This window comes from Nematolebias whitei, chromosome 5 (assembly GCF_014905685.2).
Source record: "Nematolebias whitei isolate Nwh7 chromosome 5, NemWhi1, whole genome shotgun sequence".
Classification (NCBI taxonomy): Eukaryota; Metazoa; Chordata; class Actinopteri; order Cyprinodontiformes; family Rivulidae; genus Nematolebias; species Nematolebias whitei.
This window is the reverse complement of record NC_056502.1, coordinates 40846043-40860655: the sequence shown is the minus strand read 5'-3', so window position 1 is coordinate 40860655 and position 14613 is coordinate 40846043.

The following is a 14613-nucleotide window of genomic DNA, read 5'->3' as shown; positions in this document are numbered from 1 at the left end:
ATACACAATTTTTCTTTGCTTTATATATAAAGTTATCTGTCTGCTTTATTTTAGCAAAAATGCTGAAATACCCCAACAGCGCCACTGAGTTGAGAGAGCGTTCACTTTACAGAATACCCATACATCCATCATCTTTACCTTTTTCTTTCGTTTTGGGTTGTGGGTGTCACTGGTGTCCATATCCAGCAGTCACCGCACAAGAGGCGGGGTACACTCTGGACAGGTCTCCTGTCCATCACAGGGACACATAGTGACAAACAACCATTCACTCTCTCACTCACACCTAGGGACAATTTAGAGTTACCAATCAGTCTAACATGCATGTTTTTGGTCTGTGGGAGGAAACTGAAGTACCTGGAGAAAACCCACGCATGCACGTAGAGAACATGCAAACTTCAGCCTGGATTTGAACCGGTGACCTTCTTGCAGAAAGGCAACAGCTCTACCAACTGCCCCACCGTGCTGCCCCTTTACAGAAAACTTTAATGTTAATGACATATTGAGAGCATTTATTATATTTCAAACAGGTTAAGAACATTTTAAGGCCCTTTTCATATTACTATTATTTGAAAACAGATTTTTCTGCTGGATTTGCACTTTATATTCTCCTGAGATTTTTGTTAGAAGAAAACAGTGTTTTTAAAATGCTGGCAAAGTGAAGCTTTTCCAGTTCAATTCAGTTTAATTTAGTTTATTTATATAGCACCAATTAACAATAGAAGTCCTCTCAGGGAACTGAAAAAATACACTCTTATACATAAAAATTCAATTTTTAACATTATTTATCTGATGTATGATAGGGTAGCCAGCAGATTGCGTTGAGTCTTCATTTCGTCGCAGTCTCCCATTCTGAGCAAGCACAGGGCAACAGTGGAAAAAAACAAAAAAAACTCCCTCATGACAGGAAGAAACCTCCAGAAGAACCAGGCTCAGGACTGCATTGCAGCTGTATGGTCTAGAAACATGAAGCCTTTTGGAAATTATTTCGTAACAACCTTTTTCACAAATGCCCATATGACTTTGGGTCCATAACTAAAATAAGGATTTTCTTTTTTTGTATTTTTATTTGACATTATTGATACTCTCCCCTCCTAGTGGCACAGTATGGGTACCGGAGTTTTTGTGGTTTTGGTGAAACATTGTTGGAGAAAACATACAAATGTACATACAGTACAGTAGATACAATTTTCTCACCAAAAACTGTTTGCATGCGAACAGGATGTGCAAAGGCAGCAAAAAAAGATCTGTAAAAAAACATATATATTATGGGATGCATGATATTGGATTTTTGCCAATATCTGAGATGCCAATATGTTAAACTTTTTTGACCTATAACCGATACCAATGCTGATATATTTCTTTTCCTAGACATGTTTACAGATACTACATAGCTTTCTCTGCTGTGGAATTAAAATACTACATTATTCTGCGTGGTCTTTGCCAATTTGGCCTGCTACCAAATGCAGATGCCAAAAAGGGGGATGAAAATAATGTAACACTTCAACTGGAATTAAGTTTACAGTCTACGCATTAGGGGTTGAACGACTAAATAATTTTTAAACTCGACATTAACATAACATAGTAGAACTCGAGTAGTTGATGACGTCATAGGATCTCAAGATGCAAAAATAAATAAACTGCAAAAATGTAATTTATTATTTACCAAAAAAAGACCAACAAAACATCAAGAGCGTATAATATGCTCCTATCATTTATCATACTGCAAATAAGTCACAGGAAAACCAAAGCTATTAGTTATTATTATTAAACTGCAAAAGTGAAAGAAATGTGCGGCACGTCAAAAACGAAACTAAAACAGTGGGGCGGTCGATCACCCCGCACCACCGCCAGCTGTGGTGCGCAGTAGGTTTAGTTTTAGATATTAATATGTTTATAGATTTTTATAGGTTTAGAGATGAATATTTTTTGCTTTTTGTTTGTGAAACAAGGTCAGAGGAAGCTGGTTCTGGTTCAGTCATTGGACCCGGTGTTACGCCATATCCTGTGATCTGCAACAGTGCATGCAACACCGCCCCCTACGGTCACAATATATGGTGGTCACAGAATATGGTGTAACACTGGTTTGCAACAAGCTCCAAACAGTCAGGAAGTTGATTCATTTTTTTGTTTCCTTACGGTAGTTGAAACGGAAGATTCATCTTTAGTGAAATATTTCCATACTATGGATGTATTTCTACCTTTTTGCCAAGACTGGACCTGCTCCGCTCCATCCGTCTGCTTGGAGGAATCCATTTTGTAGCCCGCGCCCAGTGTGGAACACGTGACACGTGACGCAATGACGTAACGGCAACGTAATGATGTCACTAGGAATACTCGCCTTAATAAATAGATAAATACTTGATAGATGTCCTAGGAGTCTATGTGTCGATTACTCGAGTAGTCTGTTAAAGCCCTACATATATAAACAGCGCCTTTTATATTGGTGAGTTATTTTGATGGAATGGCCAATGTCTAATACTTAACTTTATTGCTAATGTCCACCGATACCGATACCATGCAGATAATATTTTGCATCCCTATGTGACACATATAATGCAGGGAAAAACATATATGGTAAATGGACTGCACTTATATGGCGCTTTTCTATCTTATTTCAAGATACTCAAAGCACTTTACACTACAATCTGTGTCCTCATTTACCCATTCATACAGCACTCTACTAGATATATATATATATATACAAAGCTAATTGAACAAATCATTCTAAAGAGACTAATCAGTGCTTTAGATCACATTCAAACACTGACGGGACACACATCAGAGGCAATGAGGGGTTCAGTGTCTTGCCCAGGGACACTTCAGCATGTGACTGCTGGTGGATTCGAACCCCCAACTCTCGCATTGGAGAACGACTGCTCTAACCACTCAGTCACAGCCCCTTATTCAATATGAAAATATGCAAACATGAATACACATCTTAAACAATCTGAATCATATTAAGTCCCCACTGTGGCCTGAAAGATTACCCACTGGAAGTTAGAAACAGGAATATTCTTGCGGATTAGATATATATTTTTTTGTTTTAAATCACATAAATCACATCCATCATCCAGCCTCCTGTAAAATAGCTGCATCAGCGATATTTGGGAAGGATGGATAATATGTCAGCACAGTAGAGTCAGAAAGAAAACTTTACATTTCCAAAGTAAACGCTATGTAATCTATTTGCCCACAAAGATGTTTTTATATAGTTAAAGAAAAATGAAAATGAAATCAAGAACCAACGTCTGATGTATGAAAGTGTCTTCTGTCAAATTAAAGACAGCAGAAAGCGGCAGCTGAGAAAACGGCATGTTCAACTCAAATAAATTACATTTTCATCTCAGTTTTAAAGACGCTTGACTTGGACTTTATTACACTTTTTTTTTACTTTTAAGTTTATTTTTAGGGCAGCACGGTGGCGCAACTGGTAGAGCTGCTGCCTCTCAGCGAGCAGGTCCTTGGTTCAGGGGCCTTTCTGGGTGGAGTTTGCATGTTCTCTCCGTGCATGCGTGGGTTTTCTCCGGGTACTCCGGTTTCCTCCCACAGACCAAAAACATGCATGTTAGGCTGATTGGTAACTCTAAATTGTCCCTAGGTGAGAGAGAGAGACTGAATGTTTGTTTGTCTCGTTTGTCTCTATGTGGCCCTGTGATGGACTTGCGACCCGTCCAGGGTGTACCCCGCCCCTCACACAGTGATTGCTGGACATGGGCACCGGCGACCCCCATGACCCAAAATGGAATAAACGGGTAAAGAAAATGGATGAATGGATGGAAGTTTATTTTTAATTTTTTTTTTAATATCAGATCACAAAACAAACCATGCTGTGTGTGTCTGACTTTGATAAATTCTTGATCTTGACCACAATCATCTGGTTACTTCAGAGGCTCTTAATTTTGAGATAAAGAGATCTTTTAGTTCAGAACAACAATCGCACATCCATTTGTGCTCACGTTCCACATTTTTCCTCCAGTAATCTTTGCTTCTAACACGCCACAGCAGTTTCTGCAAATTGACTTTATTTTTTTTCTCAGTAATCCAATCCAAACAGAAGACCTGTTTATTTTCTTGTAGGTAGTTTATTCTTCTGGATATTCACTGGCATGGGGATTGTTTGAAAATGAGTTCCCCCCACACCTCGCCCACCCTTCACCCTACACGTGCTCCTCCCAGAAGAAGTGCTACATGTGATCCTCACTGCTGAGGTTCTCTGACAGCTGGCCCCTAAAGGTCCACAAAATAAATGGGTACATCGACTCAGCATGCTTTCTGCATCTATAAAACATGCATCATCTGCAAAAATACAGTACAGTTACTGAAGCACTGTCAGAAGAACGAAGGAAAAGTTGTTCAGCTTTGACCGGCACAACCTTTGCTAAGGATGTCTGGGTCTCCGCCATGCCAACCTCCTGCCGTCCCGGTGAGCTCTTCCTCCCCGAGGAGAAGCAGAGATGAACAGTCTTGTTCAAGGTAAGCGCCGAAGAGTGCTTTTCCGTGGCGGGCAGCTACCCGCTGGACGATGCCATCGCCTTTTCTAACGTGTATTTTCCTCGCGGTAATCGAATGATTTCCTTGAAAAAGACGATGTTAGCAGCAGCCCTGCTGAATGTTTTTTCCATGGCAGGCCGCTACCGCTGGATGACGCCACAGTCTTTTCTAACATGTTTTTTCCTCGCGGTAATCGAAAGATTTCCTCAAAAAGGCGATGTTAGCAGCAGCCCCGCTGAATGCTTTTCCGTGGAGGGCTGCTACTTGCTGGACGACGCCACCGCCTTTTCTAACATGTTTTTTTCTCGAGGTAAATCAGACGATTCCCTCGAAAAAGGTGTTGGTGGCAGCAGCTCTTATGAATGTTTTTTTTTTCTGTGGCGGGACGCTATGCGCGGGACGACACCACCACCTTCTTTGATGCAGAGTCACGCAGTGAATCGAATGATTCCTCCGAGAAAGGCGATGCGGAGCTGCCCCATCCCTCCTGGAGAGCGTAGTGACGGAAGACGAGTGACCGAGCAGATGCTCAGCCACCTCGGATCTTCCCACGTCGGCAACCACACCGCTCCCAGCCGTCGGCACCCTCCTCTCGGAGCTGCCTGGCATAATCCAGGAGGATGTTAACACAAGGGACTTTCCGTCCCTCGCCTCCCTCCGCCCTTATCGGATGATCTGGCGGCAAGGTTGGCTCCGCCCCAGCTCATCACCCTGACCTCATCTGGCCTCGCTGTCCAGCTGTGACGTCACACTGGAACGAGGCTGCAGCTGGGCCGGCAAGCTGAAGACATCCGTCTCCACCTTCGCCTCCATCTCCAGAGTGGAGGGTTTTACCGATCTGTGTTTTTCCCTGCTGATTTTATGGTTATTAACTGGTTCATCCTGAGGAGCTGTTGGTCTGTTCTGCTCATCGTTACACTGTTACAATTCGTATCCTCTGTCGTTCCTATTCACAGCAGCAGGTCTGTTATCTCAACCTTTGTTTTTGTTTTTTTTCCCTCACCAGAGATCTTCTCTGGTGCGCTCCTGCGCATGGAGCACGCAATTACACAGCGCGGAATTACGTACACAGAAGGCTGAGTGATGAATTTTTTTTTTGTGGATGCAGGTGCTTCATGTTGTGTCTGAGTGGACCCAGTGAGGCATAGACTACATCCTGCTTCACCTTTAACCCACTAGCATCAGCCTTAAAGGGCGAAGCCTATATGAAATAGAACGTTGGTTATGTACTGTGACCCCAGATTGTATGAGTATAGGCACAACCCTTTAAGCTCTGGGCCTCACTGGTTCCTAAATGGCTGAAGATAAAAGCTATTTGGGAGCCGATTACCCGGTCTCACCGTAATTTATACGGACTGGGGGTGAGGCCCACACAGCAGGTGAGCGTGGACTAAAATTGTCAGTGCAGCGCTGAGCGCCTAGGGATAGACCCACCAGAGACAGTCTTAAAGGGCTACGCCTATACTCATAGAATCTGGGGTTACAGTACGTAACCAACGATTTCCCTCTCTGTGCCTCCGCTGCTCTCAGGCACCTGCAAGCGCTTTCAGCCACGCCCACTTCTCTGCTCTGCATGCAGATAAGCTTATCAGCTGTTCAGCTGCACAAGGAAGTTTATCCTGCAGGAAGGTCTGCACAGAGGCGCAAGAGAAAGCTTTTTCTTCAGCTCTGGGCTGCACAAAAAAGCAGCAGGTGCTAATAATTTTTTTAAAGTTATTTAAAATAAACAATACATGGCTCATCCATCAATCAGTCAATTGTGTGTCATGTCCAATTTTCTTTTGAAAAACCGCCATAGAGCAAGTCCGCGATAAACGAACCGCGAAGTAGACTGTACATAAATAATGGCTTTCTTTTGTTTGCAGACAGATTTTATTTTTGTATATTATTAATGCTTGAAATAGACTTTTGTAAGCTCTTTCAGGGTTTTTTATCACCTACCACAAAAGTCAACACAGTGATGCTTGTTGTGATTATTTAGGGTTAAAAGGTAAAACTGGACTAAATATGGCCTAAAAGTAAGTTTTATAAACGTCTACATCTTGTTTCTCATTAAAATAAATTCAGAGTTAACCCTGTCAGTCAGCAAAACAGCTTGTGAACCACAGGACGTATTTTATTGAAACTCAGACAGCAGTAATCATCCATCCCTCCATCCCTTCATCCCTCCATCCCTTCATCCATCCATCCCTTCATCCATCCATCCCTTCATCCATCCATTCCTCCATCCATCAATCCATCCATCCATCCATCCATCCATCTATCCTTCCTTCATCCAGCTATCCATCATCAATCCCTTCATCCACCCATCATCCATCCATTCATCCATCTCTCTACCCATCCAACCATCCATCACTTCATCCATCCACCATCCATCCATCCATCATTCATTCCTTCATCCATCCTTTCATCCAACCATCCATCACTTCATCCATCCACCATCCAGCCATCCCTTAATCCCTTCATCCACCATCCATCCATTCATCCCTTCATCCATCCTTTCTTCCATCCATCCATCCATCCATCCATCCATCCATCCATCCATCCATCCATCCATCCTTGCATCCATCTTTTATCTTTACCCGCTTCAGGTCGCTGAGGTTACTGGCGTTCATGTCCAGCAGTCACTGTGTGAGAGGCGGGGGACACCCTGGACAGGTCTCCAGTCCATCATAGAGACTGTAGTCGATCAATGTAAATCTGCACTGATGAACTTTCGTATTGAACACAAATCAAGAGCCATCTTAAACAAACAAACATGACAACGCTATGTCTTTGACAATTTGACAGCAACTGAGCAAGAATTTGAGAAAAATAAGATAAAACATTTTTAAAATGAGTCTGTCTGTTCATGAATATCTGAATATATGAATATCTCAAAATGTGTCCTAATGGACGATGGATGAGATAACACCTAACTTCATTCACAAGGTTAGACCAAAATGGTTACAACTCCATCCCTATTCAGCACAACTTCTTAGTTTAAATCTCTGGAATGAAAGGTGGCCAGTGAGAATTCGCTCAAATATTTTAAACGAGTTTAGCATGGTTCCATACAAAATACAACTCTGCTAAATGTCTTGTTAGACAAAGTGCCTGTAGATTAAATGTGATGCTTAATTTAAACATCCATTCTCAGCCTTAAAACAATTACATTTATTTGACACATTTTTTGTTGTTGCATATTTTCCTCTATTGGACCTAGATCTTCTTTTTGCTGATGTTTGATTTAAATGCTTAGATTTTAGACTTTGCAGCAACACTGCTAAGAACTACCTGGGGTGGTGGTGAGTCCCTTTATCTCACATAATCCCTCGTTAAGATAAAAGCTGTGTTAAAGCTATAAAGGTTTCTGATAGAGATAGAGTCACCTTTTAGTGGGCTATTCACACCTTAGTGACTCATCCTTTTTATTGTAGGCTGGATCTAGATGAGAAATATTCCTGGTTCGTGCCAGGACAGGAAGGAAAAAAATAGGGCCGAAACATCTCGTGTTCATTTGTTTCCGATCAATGGATAATGGACGTCATTAACCTACTAATGTGTTATATTAGGGAGCAAGCGCTTGCAGCTAGGCAAACAACAGAGTGGAAACTGGTGGAGAAGGTGTTTATTGCTGCTCTATTTATGTTAGCATGCCATTTTTCTTTTAGAAGTTGGAAGGCTTAAAGAGCTGTTGGAAGGGGTGGGGGTGGGGGTGTAATGTTAGTTTAAAATAATATGACTCTCATCATACAACTGCTGCTCAAGGCAAATATTTTCACTGACAACAGACATGTGAGCGTATCACAATTAGCTTTGTTCGACCTCTCACTTAAAAGGAGGCCTGAGGTGGGACGCCACACGGAGGACTTTGTACATACTCATACAAACCTCCTTCCTCCCTCCCCCAGACTTGTTCCAGAGAGCCTGTGAACTCTTTGAGCTCCCTCCTCGCTGTTCTTTTGATAATTATGAATTATTACTGGCTGGGCTTTTGCAAGTAACTCTCTAATTTTGCAGATCATAATTGATCACAGGTGTGGCACAGAAAGTGTTTTTTGAAGTTCTCTTCTTCCTCTTTTGCTCCCCTCCCTCCCCCAAACCCTACACTCCTTCTTTTCTGCTTCGGTGGTGAACCAAGGTTGTCTCCCAGGCAAACCTCGGTTGGAGAGCTTCCCCTTTTCTTAATTCCAGGCGTTCCATCAGCGTCTTAGACAAGGCGATGTCCTTTCATCCTCCATGGTGCAAAGGAGGACGCCGCTAGTCCTCACTGTCAGTCCAGCTGGTATGTGGCGCAACTTGCTACATTCCTCTTGTTGCTCTGGTCACTCAGGGTGTGTGAATGTGTGTGTGTGTGTGTGCACATTTCCCCCTCAGAAGAGCCTCCACATTTTAGGAAAGCTGGAAAGGAGGGGATGTTGGATTAGAAAAAGGCAAAGGATATAAATCTTTCACTGAGGCTCTCCACTCCATCGTTCATCCTGAGGATTTATGATGTTTAACAGACTCAAATAATAAAGCAGGAGAAAAAAACAGTTTATAAAATTGTAATTTTTTTTCTTCAAGATCTTACTCGGCTGTGTTGATTTTAGTACAGTGCCTCACAGTTTTGCCCTCTTGACTGACTGTGAACGCGACAGAATCCAGAGGATCTTTGTGCTAACTTGAAACAGAAAATAACAGGTGTGAGGCCTTAAAGAGATAGTCTGGTCATTTTTGTAGAGATGTTCTGTAAAATACTAACCAGTAGGCACTTTCACAAAACACTTCATGTGGAGATGAAGGCCTTAAAGACATTTTGGTGTAATTTCTGAAAAAACTGAGATGGTGAGGGAGGATAAAGCCACCCCTCTCAAGGTCAAGGTCAAGGTTCTTTATTGTCATTCACATCACATGTGGTACATGTGGTGGAACAAAATTGTGTACTCAAGGTCCCAGTTACACCCAACAAAAGCAGAAATTGTAAAAGAAAAACACTAGTGAGATCTAAGATGTGAACTAAGAAATACGATAAACGTTTAATAGTGCAAAAACAATACGCCGAACAACAGCAGCACAAACATGAGTCTGTGTGAGCAGATGAGTACGAATGAACACAGCAGCATGAAATAAATCAGCAGCATAAGATCAGCAGCATGGATAGTCAGCAGCACATATCAATGATCAAGTGGCATTGCAGTGATTTTTTTTCACAGTGATTATTCTAGTTAGAGATTCATGAGTCTAACAGCTTCAGGGTAGAAGCTGTTCCTCAGTCTAGTGAATCTACAATTAATTCTCTTCAACCTTCTGCCCGAGGGGAGCGGGGAAAAAGTGTGTGTGCTGGGTGAGTGGGGTCCTTCATGATGTAGGTGGCCCTCTTCCTGCATTTGGAGGCATACATGTCTGTGATGGTGGGGAGACTGACTCCAACATCTTCTGTGCAGCCTTCACCACTCTCTGCAAAGCTTTTCTTTCTGCAGCTGTGCAGCCTCCATGCCACACGTTGATGCTGGAGCACAAGATGCTCTCCACTGCACACCTGTAGAAGAAGGTGAGGACTGAGCTTCCCAGACCAGCTCATCTCAGCCGCCTGAGGAAGTAGAGTCTCTGATGAGCTTTCTTGATCAGGCTGGTTGTGTTGTTGCTCCAGCTGAGGTTGTCATTCATGTGCAAATCCAAGTACTTGTAGCTGGAGACCACTTCCACCACAGATCCTTCTATATTCAAGGGGTGGGGTAGGTGTGTTTGTTCCATCTGAAATTCACAACCATCTCCTTTGTCTTCTTCACATTGATGTGAAGGTTATTCTTCCTACACCAGCTCTCCAGGTGTTCCATCTCCTGCCTGTAGCTGGACTCATAGTTATTTGTGATACATCCCACCACCGCTGTATTGTCTGCAAATTTTACAATATTACAGCCTGGGTGGGTAGGTGCACAGTCATATGTGAGCAGAGTGAACAAGAGGGGGCTCAGCACACATCCCTGAGGGGAGCCAGTGCTGAAGGTTATGGTGGAGGAGGAGAAGTTGTGAATCTTCACAGACTGCAGTCTGTTTGTTAAGAAGTCCAGAACCCAGTTGCAAATGGAGGGGCTTAGTCCTAGTGTGACTAGTTTGTCCATCAGGGTTTGGGGAATCATGGTGTTGTAGACAGATGTTAAGTCCACAAAGAGCATACAGATGTAAGAGTCCTTCTGTTCCAGGTGGGTGAAAGCACTGTGGACCACAGGGAAGATGGCATCCTCTGTTGATCGATTCTTGTGATATGCATACTGGTGAGGGTCCTCGCTGATGTTGATGTTGATGGTTTTTTTATGTGGGTCATGATCGGTCTTTTGAAGCATTTAGTGACTATCGGGGTGAGGGCTACTGGCTGATATTCATTCAGACCAGTCACTGTAGAGCTCTTTGGAACTGGGGTGATGGCAGTCTTCAGGCAGGTGGAAACTATTGCCAGGGTGAGGGAGGGGTTAAAGATGTCGACCAGAACCTCACAGAGCTGATCGGCACAGTCTTTCAGCACATTCCCAGGGATGTTGTCTAGGCCAATGCTTTGTGAGGATTAATCCTCCTGAAATTACTCCTAACTTCGGCTGAGGTCACGCTGAGAAGCTCTTCTTCTGGTGCTGGGTGGTCTGTACGGGTCTTCAAAATGTGCGTAGAACTTGTTGAGGGCATCAGGCAGTGATGGGTCCCTAGGGCATTGTGCACCCCTGACTTTATAGTCTATTATGCACGCAATGCCCCTCCACGTGTTCTGTGGGTCTTGTGAGGAGAAATGTCCCTGGATCCTCCGTGCATATGTGGCTTTGGCCCTTTTAATACCAGCAGCCAGCTCTTTCCTTGTCCTTCTCAGCTCCTGTGAGCTGCCAGGCCTGAAGGCAGTGTCCCTGTCTTCCAGCAGGGTGTGGACCTCTGCATTCAGTCATGGTTTCTGGTTTGGGTATCACTTCACAGTCCTGGTGGTGGTGACATCATTGGCACACTTGCTAATGTATCCCAAGACAGAAGATGTGTGTTCCTGTTGTGCCTTTAGGCCACAATGCTAGGTAGTAGCAGAGCCGTAAAGATCAACATATAAATTCAGAAGCTGACTTTGCAGCTTTAAAATGTTATGTATTGCCAACATGCAGTTTGTGAGATAACCCAACTGCAGGATTTAATAACATAAACAACAATAAATGCAATGGAGAAAATCAATGGCAGAGATGTAACACAATAATATGTGGTGCTCCATCATTGGCAAAAACACTGTCCATCTACGCTGACCACATAATAACATGGAAATGGTTTGATTGATAAAATAACAATAAACTAAACAAACAGTCCTGCAAAAGTGTATCGATTAAATATTAGCTAATGTAGCATTCTTCCCTGCCAGTATGTTGATTTGGAATATACATGTTATTTTAAACACTGGCTATGCTGGCTGATGATTTGTGCCTCCTTTGCCGTATCTATTTGATCTATGTCTGATCTTACTACAATTTGACAGAAAATTACTTTAAAAATGACCACACTATCCCTTCTGAAGACAGCCGGGTCATGCATAGAGGACATTTAGTGTGCAGCTCAGTGGTGCAGTAAGCACGTTCATCTACAGTGCCTTGGTCAGGTTGGTTTAAGAGCCATGACTCACAGGGACTCAGTGTTTCCATCAGTGCAGTTTTTTTAAATTCCATGTGTGAACGACACTCTTAGATTTGCACAAATCTGATGGGACTCAGAAAAGACTTTCTTATATAAATTGTTCTCTTGTTCAGTCAATGTGACTGTATGTATAATGAGTGAGATTGAAATTAAATGCAACAAATTTAGCTTTCCTAGCTAGCCAGGCCTAGTGTTCAAGATATAAATGCACATCAGCTGTCACCTTTTATGTTGAAAGTCATGTCCGATGTGAGCAAACGTGTTATTGCATGAGTTTGTGTGAGATGTTAGCCCTGAGAATATATGCTGCAAATGAGCTTAGCTACTACCACATGAAAGTTTAGCACAATGTCTGTAAAATTGTCAGAAAAATATCCATTGTGTGTGTGTGTGTTAGCACTGATAATATGTTTAGGGTGAGTCTCTGCAAGTTTGGCTCAATATTTGTAACATTGATTTAGTTATAGCCATTTTTGTCTTTGCTAAAGTTTATAAGCTGAGGCGACCATCTTGAATTGGGTTGTCTCCAAAAGTTAATCAGTTGTAGAAATGCATCCAGTGATTACTTTTGGAGAGTTTTAGTAAAACATGTTCAGTGGCTTATGAGACATTTTGCTAACAGACATAAAAATGAACACACAGACAGACGCAAAAACATTTTTAACCGACTTTTGCCTTTTGTAATAAAATAAAGATGTTTTTGCATGTGTCAAACTCAATATGAAAAGAAGATGTGACTGCTAAAAGAAAGGTTTTGACCCTGGACTTTGCAATAAGGTTTCTATGACATCAACTACCAAAAAAAAAGTTATTTTAATTACCCACATTCATCTTTTCTTCATGTTTTGACTGAAACATTTACAAAAGCATAAATCAACCAAAGAAGACGCCGTAACAAAATGCATGGTGATTTTTTAGCTTGGCAGTTGTGACGCTGGTTTGCTTTGCTTTGGTCGCCTCTAGTTATTTATTTTATGTCTTAATTGTGCTGCTGCAGCACCTGCAGGGACTTTTTTTGTTACCTAGCTATAGCTGGCTAGGTGCACATCATAACCTTCCACCAAATGTTACACAAGACTTCCCACAATGTGGACTGAATTTGTAGTTAGTGTTCTGTTTTTATTAAATCCAGTCGTGCTGTTTCTAGCTGCCTCCATTCATTTCAATATGGGTTGCAGCTGGAAGTAAATTATTTTGTTAACAATAGTTGCTTGTAAGTTTATCAGCATAATAACTCTTGCAGAGTTGGATGTATGTGTGTGTGTTGTCTGGCCAGTGTTTACAGCATGCTGCTCTGAGGTCAGACAGCTGATCTTGGCCAGGAGAGTGCTGGCCTACAGGGACTGGCCTGTTTTTGGTGTGGTGTCGGCAAACTCAAAGTGGCACAACATTAAAATTCTTCCCAGAGCGTAATGTTTTTGTTCTGCGAAGTGAAAGGGGAGGTGTAGGAGAGAAGGAGACACAAGGCGGGGGTTTGATGTGATGAAATCCTTCTTCGTACTCCTCACTGTTGTCACTCACATTGCAATTGTCGCAATGCTTTCCTGCTCTCCATTATGCCACATTTCCATTGAGTTTCCTGTCAGACATAAAAAGGCTGGTGTGAATTTTACTGAGTCTAAAACCACGTGTGGACGTTCCCCCCACCTGGCCTGGTTAAATCACTGTGTGCGTGTATGGTGTATTGCACCAAAGTGTTTAAGAACAAACACCCTTAAAGCTATCCCGCTGTTGGCTGCAGAACTGTTTGGGCGGACACGGCCTCTTTACAATGTACAGGTGCTGAAAAGAGGAAAAAGGTGGCGGTGAAGCGGAGAGGTGAGGCGGAGGGCCTGCAGTGGCACAGAGCAGCTCCGCCTGCTTGCCCTGATGGCGTAATGGGAACTGCCAGCTGGGTTCTTAATTACAGAAAAGTGGTGACAGAGATTGGTGCTGTTTTTCTTTCAGGACGCGAAGCTTAACCGATGTGTAGAGTCCAATGTTGTTAAATCAGATGATGGGCATTGCTGAAAGTTCTGCATCACTGGAAATAAAGAAACATGGCTGCCTGAGTTTATTCATCACATGGAGCCATAACTCACAGCACTCAACAATAAAAGGTTATTTATTCCACCTTTTTGGCTTAAAAGTCTAAAAAAAAATTACTTAAAATGAACTTTTTAAGCATTTTACTGCTTTACGGCTCATGGAAAAAGGTGAAGAAAGGGAAGTTGTTTGCATGTATGATGCTAGTTTAGTTGTACACAGACAAAATACAAAAATGGTATAAACTGAGTTTATCAAATCAAAACTTTAAAAAATTTATATATTTAAACATTACCGGTATATTATTTATTTTTTTTATACCAGTTAAAATCAAACACCAGGGATCTTCAAATAAACCCCCAAAAAGTTTGCTTGAAGAATATATATTTCGAAAAGATGTAGCATTTGCAATAAATTACAGTAAAAGCAAGAAAAAGTGGTGTGCAAGTAAAAAAACTTAAGGTTATTTTACAGAGAACGTAA